Source organism: Ananas comosus, linkage group 13, assembly GCF_001540865.1.
Source record: "Ananas comosus cultivar F153 linkage group 13, ASM154086v1, whole genome shotgun sequence".
NCBI lineage: Eukaryota > Viridiplantae > Streptophyta > Magnoliopsida > Poales > Bromeliaceae > Ananas > Ananas comosus.
In genome coordinates this window covers 4,151,284-4,158,709 of record NC_033633.1, presented here as the reverse complement: position 1 = coordinate 4,158,709, position 7,426 = coordinate 4,151,284, and the positions used below count along the sequence as shown (strand labels likewise).

At 36.0% G+C, this 7,426-nt stretch overlaps 1 pseudogene; it reads right to left on the bottom strand.

The window, feature by feature from the left end:
• On the bottom strand, positions 229–7,221 carry LOC109719072 (annotated as a pseudogene).

The window sequence follows — 7,426 nt, the reverse complement described above, 5'->3', positions numbered from 1 at the left end:
CTTCCTTAAACTTTCTTTTTGTATATAAAGCAAAACTTGAGGGGCCTCACCCACCAAGGCAAGGCCCTCAAGGTTTTTCAAATATTGAACTAGTAATTTCATTTGAAGAAGCTTAATGTTAAATACTTAAGGATTACAATGATATTATTTTAAGCCCTTCTTTATGTCATCAACTTTGCTTTTAACCTCAATTTATCCAGTAAATATTACACAGCTTGATTAAGGGAGATGATAAGGAAAAACTTAAACAAACCTATTTTTCTCTAGTCCCATGAGAAAAGCAGCTTCTGCTAATGAAGCTAAAAGGCTTCCAGTGCCAGCATCTGATCCAGTCACAGCATACTCGCTGACAAAAGCCTGGAATTACACCATCAAAAAGTTAATAATTGCTGAGATACTTATCATCTCTGAACAAAAGAATCATCAACCATCGATTTGTGTGTAGGAAAGAAATAACTGGCAATTAAACATCTACCTTCGGACCAACACGTGCCGTGCGGTCGAATTGAGTATTCATTGAAAACAAATTGTTAGCTGAAGTATAAACCTGCGTAAAGAAAAAGTGTCAGAATTATCTCAAATTGTCAAAAGCTGTACAAAATTTAATCTAAATTGGACAAAATAAGAATACAAACTTGATTAGGAAGCAGATTAATATGCTTACATGGAAATCATACAAATCAGCAGGATGATTAAGAGGTCTAGAGGAGCCATCACAATTTGAAATAAGTTTAATATCTGGATAAGCATCTTTTATTCCCTGGTAGAACTTGAGATAGTTCCCTGTCAAGAACAAGAGAGAAGATATGTCAGCCAAATATTGGTCCAGCCGCAAAAGAATATAGAAATTTGGTGAAAACTATTTCATAGTTCTTCTGAAAAGAACAAAAGAATTAGATGCTGGAATATGATTGAACTGGAAAAGAATCGAAGAAAATAATTTGTGGGATCTCACATTTAGTTCAATAGGTGGGTGGGATTAAGGCTTTAGTTGTTCTTGTTGTTCTATCTTATGTTTAATTCAAAAGCTATTACTAATTAAGACACAGCAGAAGCCACAGATGTAGAAACAAACTTTTAATATCATTACTTTGTAGCCCCCTAGTACCAAAATAATATCTAATAGTCTCACTATTTGAAAGACATTTTCTCAAATGCAATTTGTAGCCACAGACCTAAGGGCCTGTTTCTGCTGTAGATTGAGTGCTATTTTATGATTTGATGATTAAGTAGTTCTACTAGGAGAATCATAATATTAAAACTTCTCTAGTAGCTTCTCTCTCTCATACAGAATCTCAATTTCTCTTCGCATACAACAGAAGCTCCACACTTTTTTGTTTGCCAAACACTCTTCTAGAGGTGGCTGCAGCTGACGGTAGAAGCAGGATCAAACAGGCATTAAGATTGCTTTCCTTTCCATTCAAATCGAATTAATCATCAGACATTCCTTTGTCAGCATGATATCCTATTATGATAAATTTTCTTTTTCTCTCTAAGGGATCAAACAAAAGAGATGTATAGCTTTGCAAAACAGCTACCTAGGCAGTAAAAGAGTTGCTAAATTTACCTAGATAGTTTTTCTTCCCACAATCTTCATTCCCAATTGCCACGTACTTCAGGTCGAATGGATCAGGATGGCCCATTGCCGCTCTAACAGAACCCCATGTTGAGTTGGAGCTTCCCCTTGCAAACTCGATACTATCTAGAATTTCCTGAAACCAAAAAAAATATGGAACTGTTATTCTCATACTCGAGGAATGTCAATGTGCCAGAAGATCAAGAAGTTATTTATGTTCTATAATAGAAGCCCAGAAGATCAAGAAGTTATTTATGTTCTATAATAGAAGCCAAGAAAAAAGTAAAGATCTCATGAGCACCTATCTGTAGTAAAATGAGCAGACTAGAGTAAAATGAGTAATCCAAATCGCTCAAGTAATGTTGCCAGTATGCCTAAGATAGGGACAGAGAGAAACACAAAAGCAGTTGATAAAAAATTTAGGGAGTTGATCTAAAATTTATTGGTAAGGCTCAAACCCAATTCGCTAAGCAGATAACCGATGAAAAATATTACGTGCTTGCTACTCCCCGTCTCTCGTTAAAGGATAAAGAAAGAGAAAAAAAAGAGAAGAAACAACTGTATTTTTGAAAAAAATTTCCTTTCTCATGTCTTCATCTATGTTACACCATAAAGTGTGGGAAAGATGCTGCAATTTGTTTTTTAAGTTTATTATATTCATATGCATCAGGAGGATAAAAAAGTAATGGAAACTTATTAATACATGCCTGTACAAAAGGTAAGGCATCGGTGGTATCAACTTGGTCATTGTGGCTGATCCCTGGAACAAAATAGAGGGGAGAAAAAAAATACCGACGTCATTTTTTTTTTTTAAATAGGAAATAGATGTCACTGTCGTACTGTGTAAATCATAAATAAGAAATTACCATTGTTGACCACCCATACTGGCGCAGCACCTAGAACTTCAGCAAGCTGCAATTACTCATCAAAGATGCAAAACATGAGAGAAATTCATTGAGGTGCACGGCGATATACTAAAACAGCAGAAAAGTAATAAGTGAAATTTATATGACCATTAATTTTACCTGAAGAAACTCAAAATAGCCAAGCCCATCATCGGTCCAATACATTCAAACATCACCAAAGTGCCCAGGCCTCTCTTCCCATGGTCCGACTGTGGCCTTCTACCTGAATGCATTTCGCAGCCAATCATCTTCCACAAAACAACCACCTAGAAATGCAAAGATTCTAGGCCCATTAGTTTTCCATATAAAACTCACAAATCATATGTACAGTAAGTATGGGAGAGCTTCAGTCACATGCATTACTGTATCCATCTAAGTATTCTCATCTCAGGTAGCCGGTATGCTGATTTATGAATGTGTTGTTTCTAACTTGTTAAACTTTTGAAGTACAGAGCAATGGAGATCTCTTATCCCTACACTCCCCCGGTAAACTAAGGTATAGACAATTATTGGACACCACATCAGGAGATTTACCTGATTTAGCCACTAGGCAACTAATACCTAACAGTCAATCTATGGAAGCAAGCGTCTTTTGGCATTTTTGAGTGACCACTAGTTATTGTTTTTCATTTTTACTGATTTTATAAATTCGGTTTCGAATAACAGTATAACACAACTTGTGACACTACTTTACATGCTTATCAAATCTATGTAAAAACAGAACGTTCACTTGTTTGCTCAGGCACAACTGATCAATGCCTTACGAACAATCTTAGTGCTTCTCCAAGCAAATAACCATATGCAAATCACTCTTCTTCTCTTCAAAGGCCTCTGTAAATAACCTTAAAAGTAATAATTTACCAGTTGATCAACCTAGAGAATGAAAATAGAATTTCATTGTACCCTCTTAACCTTTTCTTCTGCAATTATTCATCTAAAGCATGCTTTTATATTGATGATATAATTTCTGTCATTCAATTTACATCTATGATGTATACAGTACAAAGCCATAGCTATGCTACAGCCACTATATGACTATGGTATTTATGTTGTTGAGGTTTCCTTTAGGCCGTATTTGTCGACACATGTTATCTAAGAATAGCTTATTATGTATGAGAATTTTCTAGTTCTAAGGAGTTCAATTTTTTCTTCTTCAAAAAAATCTTTCTATACATAATTTGGTAGGATAGCATATTTCATCCACGAGGTGATTTATCTTATTCCGAAAAAATAATTTGAAAACTGAATATGGCATTTCATTCTTAACATTTGATCACACTCCTTATCAATCAACTGTACAAATTTCTTAAGTAAATGAGGTATACCAAACAAGATATTCATGCATCCAAACAAGACCTTAATGGTTTTTTACTTCAAGGGTTATAGTCAATAGATAACAGCAAGTCCGTGTAATTTAGCATCCGATTTGGATAAGTACATGTAATACTGATTAGTAATTAATTGAGCGATGGACAATCAAATCTGGCGAGATGTTAGTGTATGTTAATTTTGTGCGCTATCAACCATAACCTAAGAGCGCATATTCTTGAGAAGGCTTTGCAGTTGTTTTTCTGTTTGTGAAGAAGAAGAATTACATCATACCAGGAAATCTTATAAACCGAGGTTTCAAATCAGCAAGCATGGAAAAAAGTCCCTTGCGGAAACCATGTCCCTGTAGAGATAAAACACCAATTAGTAAATCATTAAAGATTTATGACAATAATGATAAAACATCACTCATGTTATTAAAGCTCCAAGAAAGAGATTAATTTGCTGCATAAGGCAGATCCCTTCCATATCAAACAAACATCAAAGTTCACACAAGACAAAAGAAATTCCAAAACAAAAACAATCAAGGGACCAAACATTTAAGCCCTGCTTTGACAATTTAGAGGCTCCAAAAAATCCAGAAGCACATTGGAGCTACTCTCATATGCTATATATGGACGTGAGAATCACTGATGGAGAAGCATCGGCTGGATGCTTCCTCATCGACTGCGCCTGCTGCCATTTATAGCCTTTACATGCACCTAAAAAATGAAGTGACAAGAATTTTCTGGGGACATAAATTTTGATCCAAAGACCAATAAACTGACTCCTTGGATCAAGTCCAAGATGGTAAGAACGATCTCGGTATTCACTGCCACAAGAGCAGGATTTTTTCAAACATGTGAGTTAGATAAAGGTACAGACCAGAACATCCATCAACAAACATCAAAAGTAATTAAAAATGAACAGGTTTGCATACACTCTCATATTCTATATGTATAGCACTTAGCATCAACTTCCATTTTTTAAGCAAACATTTCTTGGCTGATCAAACGTAACAATTTTTACTTCCTGTACTTTTCATAAAAGTATTCCGAATCTTCCCAACTTGATCCTACCATACCTTGTAAGTGTCCAAGGGCATGACTGACAGTTGATCGAACCATATAACCCCTTGGTTGGTAGTTCTTAATTGAAATGTTGAGTTTACATCTGTTCCTGTCGAGTCCAATTGAAGCTCCACCTTTGTCCAATTTGACACATCTGCAGCAGAAGCTCTGCAGAAAATGTAAAACATTCAATATATATGGGATCACTAACCATATCATTAATATGTTCAAAATATTGAAAATACACTCACATCACATTAGAAGATGCCAGGTCAAATCCATTTGAGTTTGTTAGTGAAACCGTTAAGTTCACCGATCCAGTTGATTTAACATGCAATACCACTTTATAACTCTTCCCTTCTTCTATATTCTGCAATTTTCAATGGAGAAAGTAATCAAAAGTCTGTGGAAATGAGCAACTCAATGGCATAAAAACTAAAAAATAAAAAAACGAGGCAATAGTCAAAAAGATTATATTTATTCTATACTGTGTTAATATATATATCTGGTCCTGTTCCCTACTAGATCGATCTTTTGGATAATATGGTATCAGACCTAATTCTGAAACCCTTTGTTCTGTGAGGTCGTGGATTCAATCCCCACCTTCAGTATTTAATGATTGTATTCCTGCCTTATATAATGGGTTAAATCTCCATCTCCTATCCCACCTATCAATTCCACGTGTCTTTCATATCTATCATATATGTGAATAGAGATGTTAATATATATTTCAGGGTCCGGTTCCTACTAGATTGATCTTTTGGGTAATACTAAGATATACCTATTTTATGATAGATTGGGATATTAAATGGCTAAAATGGATCAAACATACCAAATCAAGATGTACAAAATTAAAGAACCTTAATTGCTATTAAGAATGACCATATTTTTGAGTAATAACATGTTTGGCCCAACAGAAGCTTCTACAAAAGTGATATTTGAGTCGAGATGTTGGAAGAAGCACTAAGACCTTCTTCAAACAAATAACCTCTACTACAGCTTTTTTCTGCTGCAGAAGCAAACACTTCAACCTGAAGCTTCTTTGGGGGCCCAAATTTCACCTTAGCTTCCACAGCAACAAAAGCTCCTGATTTTGTTAGCCAAATGCCTAGTTTCTGGGAGTTTCTGCCTTTTGGAGTAAAATATCCATTTCAGAAATTAGGCCAAAAAGGCACTAAAAGAAAGATCAGCCATCTGTGACATTACCTTTCATATTGCATCAGAACTAGTAAGCACTTACCATGCCCCAGAACCCAGGGTTATATACTCCAACACCTCTAGCCGGACAAACAATTGATCCACTGTTGTCACAATGTACTTCCATTCGAAGTGCAACAATGTTCCGACTAAAACAGGATGTACGTTCAGTTGCAACTGAAACGAAGGTTTCATTTCCAATGATGGACCATGGGTCGATATTTGAAGGAGTATTAGTGCCTCCTGCTTCAAAACCTGTGAAATCGATTGTCAAAGGAGTGCACGAGGAAAAAGAACGGCATAAACAAAATCGATTGTACAAATATAAATTATTTCTAGTTGATAAAAGCCAGAAGAGTTCTGTCCGAAAAGGCCAAAAGGGTTTCTCGAGCTAATTTGTCACAAGTTTTAGATACAGAAGCAACTAATCAAGCTCTAGATCCAGAGTGCCTTCCTGAAATTCTTTATCCATTCATTTACTGAAGGAGATTAAAGATGAAGGAAACAGTGAATCCATGTACAATCAGATATATAATTCATAGATACCAACAAACTGACTTTTCACTAGGCAAGCAAACAAAATTGTTCAAAATAATCACTAGCAGTTCAGACACCTATTACTGTGCAAAAAAAAAAATGCAGAAATTTCTGAGTGTAAATCATCCATAAACAATCTCTACATCATCATTTTGAGTGGTATATGTTTTAAGTATCATCAAACGGGACTCTTGTAAATTAGATGGAAACTTATCACATGAAACTATTTCTTTATCAGCTTCAAAATTCCATTTGATAATTAAAGATTAGAAGGGACCAACTTACCTCTATTGCTAACAAGTTCTGCCCATAGTCCACCAGCTCCTGCATGATTGATCTCCTGCAAGTTTTGACAATCAAATTGTCATGAAAGAAACAAATAAAAGTCCTGTTGCCATCTCTCGTGTCTAAGCTTATTTGTAATATTAAGGCTCACCTCAAAAAAGATACCAAACAGAGTCTCAGGGATTTGCCGTGCTGACTGCGGGGAAGCGTCGACCAACAGGACTGCGCTCCTGGTCACCTCTAAAGCATGAGCCGAGCATTCGTAACTACCGAACAATATAAACAGCGCGTAAAATACAATGCCAAGAGACGCCCCGCGGACACCCATTTGCTCTCACCACATTCAATCCCAAGAGCACCAAATGGAGCCTACATACATACGCATGAAACCAAGGAGAGCAATCAATGGAACAGGCAATAACAGCAAAAAGAACACAAAACCAACCAAAAAGAGTCGTGCACCAATGCACAAAGGAAATCCATAACGACCTATTGTTACAACTGAACACCTTTTTTAAGTGGCACATTATCATGAACAGAAAAGCTAC